Source organism: Gambusia affinis, linkage group LG20, assembly GCF_019740435.1.
Source record: "Gambusia affinis linkage group LG20, SWU_Gaff_1.0, whole genome shotgun sequence".
NCBI classification, from domain to species: Eukaryota; Metazoa; Chordata; class Actinopteri; order Cyprinodontiformes; family Poeciliidae; genus Gambusia; species Gambusia affinis.
Genome location: NC_057887.1, coordinates 13,297,049 through 13,312,403, shown reverse-complemented (window position 1 = coordinate 13,312,403; position 15,355 = coordinate 13,297,049). Strand labels below are relative to the sequence as shown.

Here is a 15,355-nt window from a genome sequence, read left to right as displayed (position 1 = left end):
TAAAATTAAAACATTGTTCATAAACACATAGGAACAGCTTCATCCCCCTGCTCCAATGTTTCTACTCTCCACTGTGTCATTAGTGCTTCTGCTCCTGGTGTTAGTTAATGGGATGCCAATTCCTCCCAGCTCCCCCCTGGCAACGCCTCTGTTATTATGGCTCCACAGATCTTAACCTAGTAAGTAGTCAAGTTGATGAATTGATCTTTAATTTTTGTATTCTAAATAAACTGTTTAATCTTTAATGTTGGTGCAGATCCCCACTGAGAGGATGTCAGATTTTAGCTTCACCCACATCTATAAAAGCAGTTTTACATGAATAATGACCGAAGCCCATTCAGTTTATGTTAGCAGTGCCTTGAAAATATATTCACAACCCCTTGAAATCTTTCACATTGTGTCACATTGCAATCAACACCTTAATGTAATCAGTTGGGACTAAATACATAAACACAAAAAAGTGCATTATTGCAAAGCAAAAACTGATTCAAATTTAATGAAAAGAAAAAAAACATTCTGAAAGGTTTGGTATGCATTTTCTCTGGTGACTTAACATGAAAAACTCTGTGGCTGAAAATGAACAGAACATCACCACCTCCATGGTGAGACATGGTGGCAGCAACATCATTTGGTGAGGATGAAAAGGAAAATTGGCAAAAGTCAGTAAGAATGTTCATCTTCAGCGGGACAGTAATCCCAAACATACAACCAGAGTTACAATGGAAACGTTTGGATCAGTGCATGCGTGGTATGTTGGCCTAATCAAATTTAAAATCTGTAGCAAAAGCATAACATCAAATTTACACAGACGCTTCTATTCCACTTTGTTGGCCATTTTGTAAAGAAGAATAGGTAAAAACGTAATTTTCAATTTTTCTAAGTGCTGCAAAATAAGATCCTACACAATCGTCACTCAAGGAGGATGAATACAGCTGATACAACTAGACGTTTCAGAATATCTTTAAAAGCTTTTGAAGACCATGCATAACTTTTCTCACACATCACAATAATGTTTGCATTGGTCTATCATATTAAACCTCAATAAAATACACCGAAGTTTGCTTTTGTATTGTACCAAATGTGAAAAAAAATTCAGAGGGTGCCAACTTTTGCAAGGCATTCACTATTTAGATTATGCTGGAAGTCTTCTGAATAATTTAAGCAACAGAATTTGGATGCATGTGATCCGGTGCGTATCATTATTCTGTGATTATCGCAGCTCAGAGAAGCCTAAACACAAAGTGAGTGATTGTCATTGTGCCACTGATATTATATTTCAGAGCTCTTGGACACATTCCAGAAGGATACTCAAGGCCACATCCAAACAATTTTTCATTACGAGGCCGAAAGCATTTCAGTGTGTTGGTAGTACAACCTTGGCCACTGCCAGCTATGGTCTGACACATGCAATTTGTTAGTTTTATGGTTTCATTGGGCTCAGATCTAATCATTTATACGCGGCCCTGCTTCGCTCAAAATTTATTTCAAATTATTTCCCCCTCTCGACAGTTTGATTTGGAAGCTGTGATTTGTTGCAAGTTTATCCCAGAGCAGCAGATCGCATCCTGATAACGACGAGCTACACGTAGTTTTCTGCATGAAATGTCATGTATATTCTCCACAAATCCATTAATAAGAACTGAGGCAGGAAAGAAGAGGTTGCTACAGAAATTCATACCTAGCTAAAACATACACTGTTTCAGTGTTAGACTTTAAAACCACTTAATTAAAAGGAAAAAAAATGCATCCATGTCATGACTTTACATTTAACTGTCAATTGTTTTTATGCTATTCATTTTGAAAGCGAAACTTTTAATAGTTTATTGGGATATTATCTGGCTAATTAAAAGTAACATTCTAATTTTGAAATTGAACTGCTGAAAACAAGCTCCAGGCTAAAACCAAGTTGACTTCTGTCTCTCATCCTACTCCTCCTTTCCATCTCACCATCATGAATTCTTCAATCATTAGTTGCAATTAATCACAGGAGAAGGCAGTATGCCACAACTCCTGCAGCTCTCCAGGGCAGCTGAAAATAAAAATAAATGCTCCACAGGATCAGAATGTAAATGGGTGCCGACTATATTTAGACGGATGTGCGTTTTTACTGAATGCAAAATTGCTGCCAAATGAAACTGTTGCCAGCAGCGAGATGGTAAATTCAGGATCACAGAGTAACAGTGTGAAGCCGATGAAAAAAGGAGGTCACTCTCTCAAAAGTCTCAGCCACAGTGTTGATATTCTTAGAGAGCCACAAATCTGAAGCTAAAATATCTATTAGTCCTTAATCAGCTTTATTTCAGCTGGTTGAATTATGAAATAATCTTTCTAGAACTTAGCCACAACTGAAACCAAATATATACAGTAGGTGTTAAAAATTATGCCTCACAGATTGGCATTAAATGAAGCTACACTTCTCCTGTTTTAGGTCAGTTAATTTTATGGCAGCTTTTAATTTCTTGTAGCCAGGATAATGAGAATATAAGTTATTTTAACTTCATTCAAGTTAAAAATTTTACATACATCGATAAGACTTTATTTGACAGGTTCTTAGCGTTTGGTAGAATTGTCTTTGAACTGTATGACTAAGTCCAATGTCTTGGTTATCCTTAAACAAGCCTCTCTATAGTTAGACCAAACCTCGTGTAACCAAATCACGTTTGTACACCATTTTACTTGCATCTTGACTTTGTTGTATGTTAACCATTTTGTCAATAATATAACTTGCTTATGTTTGAGATCACTGTCATTTGGAAGACCATATGTGTTAGAAAAATTATCTAAGTTCATTTACTTATGAGTTTATTTGAAAGGTTATGTTCTCATATTATTATTTTGTGTGTTGTTTACTTGACTTCTCTCTTTTGTGGTACACTATTAGTTGTTTTTCGGATGTTTGCCTGGAGGCTAGAAACATTTACACATTTCTGTGCTAACAGCTTCCTGATGAAACTGATTTGTAACGGTCAGCCTCATGCCCTTGTAAGGGCACGTCCACAGAAGGTTCCAGAACATCCTGTAGTAGAGGTCAAAACATTTTAGTAGTACTTTTCTCTTTTTTTTAATCTCACCCAACAAAGCCACATAGGAGAAGCAGGGGATTTTCTAGGGATTTGACAAGTTGCAAACATAGAACTAATAATCCCACATAATGCCTCTGAGTGGCAGTCAGTCAGTAAACATTGACAGTTCAAACAGTATTAAAATTAGCCTCACATGTGTGACTGTACTTTTTTTCTGAACTCCAACCCAGTTCAGTGCTTTTTGAACCCAAAGGAAACCTCTCTGCTGAATTCCTAATATTATTCATAGCTACTCCTAAATTTGATGACCTGTCTTCAAATGGAAATATAATTCACAACAATCTGGTGACAGGAACAGGAGACAATTAAGAGACAGGACTGCTAAGGTTTTGTCATCTTTACCTCCGTTCCTGATCTACTCACCCTCATTCAGCGCTACACTGCCTGTATTTAAGTCTATCTGCTGCCATTTCAAGATAAAATTTACATTCATATCAGGTCATCCTAGCTCCAAGTGCTCTGGGACAATATGCATCAATTTTCCAAGATTCAGGATGCGGTCCATCCATGGTGACGTTAAGATGAGAAGCTGCATGATTAGGATAAACATTTTGAAATGCCTTGCTGCTGAAATGGGCTATACAAATAACATTTGATTGATTGATTGGTTGGTTGGTTGGTTGGTTGGTTGGTTGGTTGGTTGGTTGGTTGGTTGGTTGGTTGGTTGGTTGGTTGGTTGGTTGGTTGGTTGGTTGGTTGGTTGGTTGGTTGGTTGGTTGGTTGGTTGGTTGGTTGGTTGGTTGGTTGGTTGGTTGGTTGGTTGATTGATAAAAGAAGAGCTGCAACTCAGACTGCCATGTTCACTTGCAGATGAAGGTCTGAATTTGACTACTGAAGAACAGATGGATCAAACGATCCCTTCCAGGTTTCACTACCAATGCACAGTCCATTCAGGAGTCTGCCTTGTTTTTCAGCCAATAAGAAAGAACCTGGTTTGATGCCAGATACCAATTTCTACTCTGAGAGGAAGAACTGGTAATTAGAAAATGACTTGTCTAAGTCCAGGACACATTGTGAAGGTGAATAATTGATATCACCGAGTGACTGGAGGGCCAGGATGAGTCAGGGCTAGAGATCTGTTAGATGCCACTAATCAGTGTCTCATACTGGGTTCTGGGAGGAAGTCAGTTCAATGGTTCGGCTTTGAAATCTCCAGGAAAAACACACCCTCAACAGAACAAGAACTAATGTAAAGATATGTGTGAAACCAATTCAAAATACTGGAATCTAAATCTTGTGTGACTAAACATTCTCATCTCACATTACTTTCATACTACTCATAACTCCAATTTCTTGAGAAAAATCCACTTACAAGCAATGCAAAAGTTTTAAGTTGAAACCCTCTATGGCATAATGTTGCCATTTGGCAACAAATCACTTGAAGCCCTTCCACACACATTGCAAAATGGCAACGTCAACAAAAAAATGATTGATGTTGTAATGTATGCTTCTGGTGCATCTCTCTTCTCTGTGCATGTTCTATTATATTTTCAAGCTTAAATTTTCTGATAGTAAAAACTAACATGAAGAGAAACTGTATATAAAAAACTGAAATTCAGGAATAACCCATGTCCTCTGATTTTGACACTTTTCTGTGACAGAAAGTCTCATTTGCCAACACAAAGTAAAGTATAGAGTGTATTTAAAACCAGAGCACCATGGACCAGCTGATATACTGTCACCATGTATCCAGAACCCTCTGAATTATCCCAGACATAAGGAATATCTTGTATGGTTTTCTATTCAGACTAAAAACTCTGAAGTCTCTTAACTTTACAATGTAAGAGTCAGAGAAAGATCCAGTTCAGTGCCTCTACGTCTCCTTCTAGCCTCACTAATAGAAGCAGACTCACAGAGACTGCAGTCTACTTCCGTCTCTGCTCATTATCCCTGATCTTCTCCGTACTGTTCATGTCCCTTGTCTCTTCTTGGCCCTGGGTGTGTGGGGCTGACAGCTCTGTGGGCTCCAAGCCAGAAATGATACTGGAGCGTGTGTAGGTCAGCATCTCTCTGGGGACGAAGACAAACAGAAAATCACAACATGTTTAACAGGAGGCCGTGCCCTGGTGACTTGGCTGTACTCCAGGAGTTTGCCTCTTTTTCTTCACACATGTCCCACTACAGTTTAAACCAATTGGATAGATAAAATCATTAAGGTGTATCCATAAACGCTGAAGGTGTGATGCCATGTGTTGTCTGGCTTCGTTTGGTTCTTGACGGCCCCTGGCTCCCTCAGTGTAGTAGGTTTGTTGAGCTGCTTGGATGGTTTGAAAACTTGCACTTCAGCGCACAGAACAGCTAGATCTTTATGAGATAAAACCTTAGGCCATGTACTATTTACATTCGAGTGAGGTTTTCACATCCTTTTATTTTTATTTCCTTTGTTTTGTAGGCGTATTATGTTATTGTCTAAGGATAAATGTTCAGTTTCATCGTTTAGGTTTAAACAATAAACTATTAATATCACAAAAGAACACTGGGTTCTATGCTTCTAAGTGACACTGAATCCGAGTCAAGTTTCAGTTTATTTAGGTGAGTTTTGACTCTTTGTAGTTTGTTACTGTCTGCAGAGAAAGTTTACCTGGCTGCCGCACAAGGTAGCGTATATTTAAACTTTCATGCCACGTTCATTTTATGCTGAGTTGTGTGTAAAATATGGCGATGCACATTTTTTGTGCGTACACGCACTTTATACATGAGACCCCAGAAGGGGAAAGTTTTCAAACCTCGACTACAGATCAAAAGGTTTAAAAGAAAACAAAAAAAAAACGTCTCTGATCACTAAAATACCCAAGTACCAAAAAGTTATGCCAACAGGACCACATTCCGGTGTGGAAGTTGTTACAGAGGGAAAATAATTCAAAGTTAGCAATGTTCAATTTCTAAAGCTTTATCACTTTTGGGTGATTTGTCCCCAAAAAATATTTTTGCCATACCATGGTAAAAGTACCTAGAGCTTATGCAGACATTAAACCAGACATTAGTATTTTTTAGTACGTTTGCACTAAGATCATTTAGTTGAATAGAAGCTATGTACACTCATGTCAGTTGAGAAGTTATACAGCATCAGTAAAATATTAAACTCATACTTGGGAGATTACATACCATTTTTAAAGTTACCATATTAATGCAGTAAGTTTTATCTGTAAGCTGAAAGCTGGAGGGACTCTATGCATTTTCTTTCCATTTCCAACCGTGCATCAGTCAATCCCTTCCTGCTGTGTCTGTTGCTCCCAGCAACAGCTAAAAATGTGGGGCTGCATTTTTAAAGGAAAGCTTTTCCTCCAACAGCTGGTGCCGTTTTGTACTCAGGCTGAATTTTCTTTGAACATCAGGAAACAGAGTTTAGCTTTTTCATCCAAGAACTAATTCACTGTAAGTTGTAATTCTTGCAATTGGTCAGAACAGAAAACAAACTTTTCATCTCAGCATTCGATCTGAATCTGTACCTGTGTCACAGGGACATTTTCTGTAATCTCTGTAGCAAACAGTCTGAACTCCTCTTTCCTCTATTGTGGTACAAACCAACAATACCACCCAGGTTTTATTTCAGAGTATCTGCTGATCTGAACCATCCAGCTCAGGCAACATCTTTACCAGACTGCAACAATAAGCAAGACAAGCATGAAGGAAGGGCAGAAAGAAAATATATATTTACATTTTATTTCAACATCTCCTAAATATCCGCAACTACTTTTGCATGCTCTTTTCATTTGTTCTTTTCAAACCTCATTTGCCTCAGTTAGGGCTAAAGGACACCAGAAAAAGACCGGGCAAAAACAGACGTAATACATGGCCGTTTCAAGACGAAAACTACTGCTAAGACTCATCTCAACTTTTCAACCATAAATTCTGCTATTGACCAAAAAATCCTGAAGGAGAATGTCTGGCCATTTGATCTTGTTCTTACGCTGAAACAAATGTGGGTTCTGCAGAAGGGCAATGGTCCAAAACAAACCAGCAAGTCCACCTCTGGATGGCTGAAGAAAAACAAAAAGATTTTGGAGTGGCTTAGTCAAAGGCCTGAGCTGAATGCCATTAAGATGCTGAGGCACGACCTTAAACAGGTTGTTCATGTTCAAAAACTATCCAATGTGGCTGAATTACAAAAATGAATGGACCAAGGCTCCTCCATAATACTGTAAAGAACTGGTTGCAAGTTACCACAAACGCTGCAGTTGATGCAGTCAAGAATGGCCCAACCAGTTAGTATGTTCACTTGTTCACACATGACCATGTAAGAGGGTTTTCTCTATTAATATTGAACATCTAATATTTCAATTGGTTTGATGTTCTGAAACACTGATGTGTGCCAAGTGAAAAACACAAAACACTTTTTCATCCACAGTATATGCTTAATTTTTCAAATAACCTGACTGCATATTTCTTTTAATCTGAGTATGCCATTGTTGATAATTGCATGGGACTTTTTCTCTTATGTTGTAAATTTGCCAAACTCCACAGTATTCTATTCTTATTCTATATGTAATTGTTTAACCTTTCTATAATCATTTATTTGACATAATACTGTTACAACTGAATCATTCCACATGTGACAAAAGCTTTCATTTCTAATAGCTGCCATAAATCTTAATTATTATATTTAAAGCAATCTGGCTGTTATTAGACACTCCAGTATAATTTAACACATTACAGGCTCTTAAATTTTAGCAGTTTAATTTAAAATGTATGTCTCTCTACCATAAATGGGTTTTTGCAAATGTGAATTTGTAACAATCCACGATAGCACGAATTAGTTTACCACAAGTACTGCTGAATGGGAAAAGGATGAGAGATTTTTTTTTTTTTTTAATTTCTATAAATTAGTTATATCTTCAAAACTATACGCAGCAGCAGAATCGCAGTCATTTTAAGTCTAAATAAACCACAGCACAGAGAGGCGTTCAAGGCTTCAACAGAACAGTGGGATTAGCTCCGGATTTTGCCGCTCTATCAGAGGGCCCCGACTTTTTGTAAGCGGCAGATCAAAGAAATCAGAAGCAAAGCATCAGCAATGACTCAGATTAAAACCTCACTCGCTTTGCTTTTTCTCTCCAGGCAGCGACAACTTTATTCCAACGTGTTCCAGAAAGAGAAAGGCCCCTGCAGTCTTTGGAGTGCAAATATCAAACCAGCATCAAAGTGAAATGTGAAGCTGCTTATTCTGAGTCACCAGAATGAAAATAATAATACAGAGTGGGATATCCACTTCTGAAACCACAAATCTAACTGGGAGTCTCAAATGTTGCTCTCATTGGATTTTGTGCACAAACTTGACAAATTCAAAAGAAAAAAAAAAAAAACTCTCAGATCAGCAGTGAGATTCCACTAAAAGCCCGTGTCACCAGCAGAGAGCAGAGCCGCACTGATTTCCCCCCTGCGAGCTGATTCTGTAACAAATACAAATTAATTTCACAAGAGTGAATAATCAGTTCGCTCGCCCATTTGCATTTCAAATAACTGCAGCAGGTCCCCTGGGAATATAGAGAATGTATGATTATTAACAACGCTCTCACGAGGGAATATGTAAAGAGTTTGGGGGAGATAAATGTACCTCTTAAGAGTGGGATTTTGATCAGAAAGGTCTCTGGTAGCAGTGCCCTACATACTGTTAAATCAGAGCGGGAGCACACCTTTACACTTGGAGGTCGGCCTAACTTAGCTGACCGCCAGCTGCATACTTTCTTTTCCCAACATGACGACCGCTGCTGCATGGCTTTTACGCTCCATTCCCTGTCCTCTCACCCCAAACCCCTCCTTTAATTCCTACTTTCTAGCTCTTCTCTTCCTCTCCTATCTTTTTGGGGGGGTTTCTCTGGGGGCTGTGCAAAGAAGCAGGATAATCTTGGTGCATGCAGACAGCAAGAATATTCTGCAGAGGGCGAAGTGCTGGATCACTAAAGCGACGACCCAAAAAAAAGAAGAAAAAAAAAAAAAGGAAATCACCAAGTGTCTTGTATTTTTTTTAAGCAGAGACGAACAGAAGCAAGTATGAACCGATGAATAGATGGATGAGGCATACCTGGCTCCTGGTCCTGGGCAGGTTGGTGTCCCCTTCTGGCCGAGATTCTACATGGCAGTGGTGTGTTTGTGTCTCCACAGTAGTGTGTGATGGAGGAAAGAGAGCGGAGTGAGTGCACGGTGCAGTGTAGAGGATTGGAGGCAGGGTATTCAGTGTGTGCTAAGACAGTGCCTATGCATCTCCCTCCCTCTCTCTCTGCGAGTATAATCCGTTCCACAGTCTACGGGGACGAGCTGAAAATGAACCAGCTCTATCTCTCCCTCCACTTCCCTCTCGTGCTGTATCTCCACTCTGCACATGTGCCCCAAGCAGAATTAGCCTCCCCAAACCTCCACCTTGCAGAAGATAGAAACCAGAGCTGCAGAGAGCGGTTCTCCCTTTAACGAGAGCTACCACAGTTTTCCCTCCTCTTCCACTGTGGTGCTAATGAAACCATTGTGTGCGCTTGTGTCGCAGTGACTCCTCTGAGCAATCACACCACCTGTACCATTTTGCAAGTTTCCTCACATTAACTAAGGATGTGAGAATACCTTTCTGTATTTTCAGTGCTGACACAATGTTTTAGTCATGCCTGTTTGTGCAGCGACTTCATCGACATTTGAAGTTTTGTGCTCTCGTTTCTGGCAACGCTTTCCAAAGCGCTATGCAAATGTTCAGAGTGACTCAGACAATCCTTCATCCCATCTGGAAACGTCTGGCAGCGTATCTGAGGAGGCTGTGTGCTGCATGTGCTAAGAGACAGAAGAACTGCTTATAGTTGCCAACCTTACGTAATAATCTTATTTCTGACATTTTGTACATTGTCACATAGACTCCACAGTTTATCTTATTTAGGAAGCAAATTAGAAAGCAAAAGGTAATCTCAGCATAGTGGGGTGTGTGGAAGAAAAGCAGTAATTCTTTAAGCAGAACTGAAAATAAACTGTTTGGGGTTTTTTTTGTTTTGTTTTGTGAATGCGAAATAAATCCTACACACCATTTATGACTTGCCACATAGTTGCTTGATATGCATTCCTGTCCATCCACTTATCAATTTCTGCTCATCAAAGATCAGGTTGCATGGCAACAAGTCCAGTAGCAAGACCTAAATATCTCTCTCTGAAGTGAAATACTACTTCTGAAGAATTTCAAGGAGTTCCAAGAACAAAAGCGAAATATGTATGCACAGATTATAGCAAGTTTTCTTTGAGATCATCTTCCATTGGTACCAAAATAGCCTTAGAAAAATGCAACCTGATAACCTTAACTTCTTTATCCATTATGTCAACTATTCCCACCTATCCTTTAACATGCCAATTCAGCCATTCAACTCGTCTTCAGCTGGGTTTCCATTAAGCTTAAAATTACAAATTGAAAGTGCAAAAATAAATTCACTTGACAGAAAAAACAATTTTTAAAAAAACTCACATTTCTCAAAAAAAGTTTATTTTAACCGTATCACAAAAGATGTATTTCACAAAACTGCAACTTATTGTGTCATACTATCCAAACACCAGATGTTACTACTAGCATTATTTTTTTCCTAAAGCTCCCATTGGTTTTAAAACTCATTTTCAATAATAAATAGGAATAATTCTTTAAATGAATTTTGTATATAATAATGCCATTTTTCACAAATTTAGGTTGATGTAAGACCTACAGGTGTAACTAAAAAAAAAACAACAAGAAGTAATCTATCACGTTGCAAATTCTTGTTTGAATGTCTACATAAAAAAATTTTAAAATAAAATACAGATCCTCTGTCATACTTTCCATATTCTGGTCATTTTTATCACAAATACGCCTTCATGCCAGAAATCAGTCGATCCTCTTTGCTACATGTCCTCCAGGTGTATTTGACTCTCACAACCAGAGCAAACAGCAGCACACAGAAAGACTCAGGGTGATTACGTTCTCTCTCCATCCATATGTCTCTCACTTTATATCATGTGTCTGTGCAAGTTAAGACCAATTTCCTCTTTCTCTGCTCCCACTCAAACACTCCAGAGTCCCATTTTAGCTCAAGTGTTTCCCCCACCCTCCCACTCCTCTGTGTATCCATGATGCTACGATGCACCAACGACAACACACACTCTCCTCCCTATGATGACTGTAGGCTGGAAACTCAAGCTTGCTGGATTATGAGTGTGTCAAATTGGCAGAATGTATTAGCATCACACTGATCACAGTCACATTTCCCCTCACTGGTCAATTATAAAGATAGATAGCAGAAAAAATATATATATAAACAGCCTGAAAGGGCGCCTGGACCCATTTTCTGCTTAGCGGACAGAGCAGAAAAGAAAAAAAAACAGGGGTGGGGAGGGTAGAAGGAAATAAGAACAAGTGATGTTGTGATAGGAAGAAAATGTTACTTTCAACGCAGCTAAAATCAGATTGTGTAGACAGAGATAGAAGGAAGAGGAAGAAAAAAGCCCATATTGTTGCAGAAAGCCTCTGATAGGCTGAGGGCGGATAGGGTGGGGGCCCGAGTGGCAGAAATATGGAGGATAGGCAAGACATGTCACCCTTATGAAATCCTTGTTTAAAGGCTGCAGAGAAAAGTGGGAGCTGCACAAAGAACACCATATGAAGGCACAGTGTGTGTGTGGTTTGCAGTCTGACAAATCCAACTGTGAGACTGTTTGCAGATTTCATGGCAGGAGATTATAGGCATGTTTTCCTAACACTCTGTGTTTGCAGACATTTCTTCTTCCCTGTCTTTCAGCATCATGACAACATTCGGATCCAATAGGATTCATTTCTAAGCATCGAACAGTGTTGTACAGCTAATTTATCAGCTGCCTGATAAAATGAGGCCACTATAGAAATGAACCACTGCAGGTATCAATATAATTGAGTTAAGTGTTTCCCTATGATGGGAATTTATTAATAGAAATTAACATACAAGAACAGAGATTGGTTTAAATGAAGCATGAAATTTGAAATGCATCCTTTGTTGCTCACCAGAAGTTTCCAAAATTCTCCCACATGTGGAATTAAGTTGGATTTGTACAAAATATGGTGCATCATAGTTCATATGGATCAGTGCACACCAAATGCAACTGAGTTCTGTTTACTGCATCTGTCATTTTATGTGCTTCTCTCCCTTATGGTGCATGTCTGTTAGGATCAAGGGTGTGGAATTCAGTGTTTCAAATCCATTACTTTAGCAATGATGTTGCAGTCTATTTCATTCCTGTATTTAAGGATCAACTGACCTCCTGAAAAAGAAATGATCAGATGATTAGCCCAATTAATCAGAAAGTAGGTTCAATTTTCCTTCAATCCTTTCCTTTCATGCTATAACCTTACTCTGATGTAAGGAACCCTTGGTGTCTCAAAGAGCCTGCAGATATAAGCTTCTTTACTGCACTCCACAGTCATTTTAAAGCCTTGGTGAGGGACTCTAAAAATGCTTGTCAGGTGGATCGGTAGAGTTCTGTTGCCACTAAGATCCAGTATGTACAACAGTGAGGTAATGGACCATGAATGCATTTAGCCATTAACACACACTAACACGCTAGCCTGCAGTTCTCCATTACAGGACTTTTGTGTAAAAGGCTAAAACAAGCTGCAACCAGACTGACAAACTAGAGATGCCAAAATAAAAATCAATAAAATATGGCAACATAATTTATTACTATAATAAATTACATTCAGGGTCTCATCTTGTATCTTGCTGTTCCATAATCAAAATGGAAGAATATTCACATCATCAATCTCCAGTGTGTTTAAGGCTGAATAACATTTCCTAGGATTATCCATGCCACTGCGCCCCTCCTCTGCCTCTCTCCTGTCCGATAGCACTTAGTTCAGCAGTGCTTAAAATATTAAAAAGAGAAATAAGAAAGTCTTTAAAAAAAACAATAGATCTACAACCAGTTCCTACTGAATTCTTGTAGGTAGATTAACACAAGTCTTAATATTCCTATCCATACAACAGTGAACAGGGGTATTAATTGCAAGATTGCTTACCACCAAATTAAAAAAAAAAAAAAAATATGAAAACCTAGCCCTGAATCCGATTGAAAATGTTGACTTGACAGGTTGCAGGACACATTAAAGCGTAAAAAAGTTCTTATGTGATTTATCTAGGGTCTTGTGTTTTTCACATAAAAACGTGGCTTCTTGACAGGAGTATATGTTAGTTATGTCTACTTATAGTTCTACTTATAAATGTAGAGCTGAGGGATTTTCTTATAGACTGTACTCAATTACTTTTAAGAAGGAGTCAGACTTTAGGAAATCCAGAATATTGGACTATGCAACTGGATTATTTTGGCTTACTATTTTTTTAGTTACATTGTAGATAATCAGATATGACATGAGCCTGTTTTTTGTGTACAGTGAATTAGATATAAGACATGTTGACATTGTCAGTTAAACAAACTGAATTCATACTGCATTCGGACTGTGGTAGGACAATCTGCCTCTCTTTGCTAAAGCTGATAGCACAGCTAAAAATATCACATAAACTGCTCAGAGCACAATCTCCTTCAGCATTTTCTATATTTGTAAGCAACTGCAAAGAAAGTCTGCATCCAGATTACTAAAGGAATCTGGTGACATGTAAAACTAATCACTTAATATGTTACAGGAAGTCAGCGGAGCAACATCCTGTTTGCACTATACAGACGGACAAAAAAAAAGTTCAGAGTAAGAAGATAAAGACTAACTTATTAGAAAGAAAAAATGAAAAAATAAAACTCTGAGATAAAACCAGTATGAAATTCCCTAATGTGCAGCTGTAACTGTAGCCATTCACCATTTCAAGATAATTTCAACAATTTCAAGCAATTCTGTTTAGGATAATGTTGTTTACCACGAAGTACAACAGATCCTCACCTTTTTATTGCAACTTTGCTAGAATTACCAAAAGAAATGGTATCTAACTTCATAAAAAAAATCCCAGACAGTGAATTAAACTTCTGAACCGAAAAGAGGCAACAACAACAGAACAATAAAATGCACAACTACTTTCTTCTACCTCTTAAACTGCTGCAACCCCAAAGACAAATCGGTCAGGGGAAAAAACTGCTGACTTCTAACATTTACACTCGACCAGTATAAACTAACAGAGCCGTTATTTTTATCTTTTAAGTAAGAATATTTGTCAAGCTGGGAACAAGCCTAGTTTTTTTTCCCCAATAGATAAATATAGTTAGTTTTGAAGTAACAAATGTTTTGTAAAGTGAACTTGTTCTTGATTACGTTAAGACAACGTCAATTTAACACAACCCAAAAATAAGATATTGTCTATTGAGTTGCTGTCAGTAAATTTATTATTTCTATTGATGGGGAGTGAAGAGCAATCATGACAATGTAAATTATAACAAATAAATGCAGGAAAATTTGTAAGTTACATCAGATGTACTCATCTCAATTTCAGCAACATCACAATCATGTAGGTTCAGATTATTCTTATAGGGCTGAAATTTGTTCTGTAATGTAGAATATGAAATGGTTAAACTGAGCTAATTGATCTTAGAGATCTAGAGATCCTGTGGGTAGTTTTGTTTCTTTATGCAATGCAACAGTCTGCATAGATGGAAATTACCCTTGAATCTGCTTTCTGAAAATAAAGCAGAGCAGGATCATCACCTTTTGTATTTTCTGTTTGTGTAAGCAATTAAAAGAGTTGGAGACTATATCCACTTTTAAAAAAGGAGCATGCTAACCATTAAGACAAGATCTAATCCCTTTATAAGTTATAACAGATATGCTCCTTAGCAGAGTTGAAGGACTTTCTGCTAATGCATGTAAGGGGGAAAAAAGATAAAAGATTTACATAAAGAAAATAATTTTTAAAATAAAAACCCGGTCAAACCAAGTGCTGAAAAAGTCAAAGTGAAGATCATTATTCATGACATGCAGCCGAGGCTGTAACACTCATCTTACTTCACTTTGGCATAAAATAAGTCATCTCATAAATAAAACATTTACAGCAAGAATTTGTGTTTACAACCTTTCATCGTTCACCAAAAAGAAACTATGTTTTAAAACACTCACACTTGACATTAAAAACTGGGGGGGGCTGATAATGAAAAGGATTTTAATGTAACTGAGAAATTTTGTACTTTAATAACTGAACTCAATCTGGAACTGTAAAACCTGGCATCGTGTTCCTTTGAGGGATCTTATTAATCATGGATTATCTTTGTTGATTTACTCCATGCGGAAAGAAAAGTGTACTTTTTTAACTACATTCATGTCAGTGAACTTAGCTATAGGCTTTGGGAAACAAGACAGAACATTAAAATATGAACAA

The 15,355-nt window shown here is 37.9% G+C and overlaps 1 protein-coding gene across 9 annotated transcripts in view; it reads right to left on the bottom strand.

Moving 5' to 3' along the window:
* Nucleotides 1-15,355, bottom strand: part of zgc:114120 (uncharacterized protein LOC619267 homolog) — a 91,590-nt gene that overhangs the window by 68,693 nt on the left and 7,542 nt on the right. The window contains exons 1-2 of one of the 9 annotated variants that reach the window (XM_044101879.1): nucleotides 9,106-9,231; nucleotides 4,937-5,093 (exon numbers count right to left, since the gene is read on the bottom strand). The exons of 7 other annotated variants lie outside the window; for them this stretch is intronic. The gene's annotated coding sequence lies outside the window, so the exon portion shown is untranslated. Of the gene's footprint in view, nucleotides 1-4,936; nucleotides 5,094-9,105; nucleotides 9,240-15,355 lie in introns of those variants that run through there. One more of the 9 variants, XM_044101878.1, reaches the window with a different exon arrangement.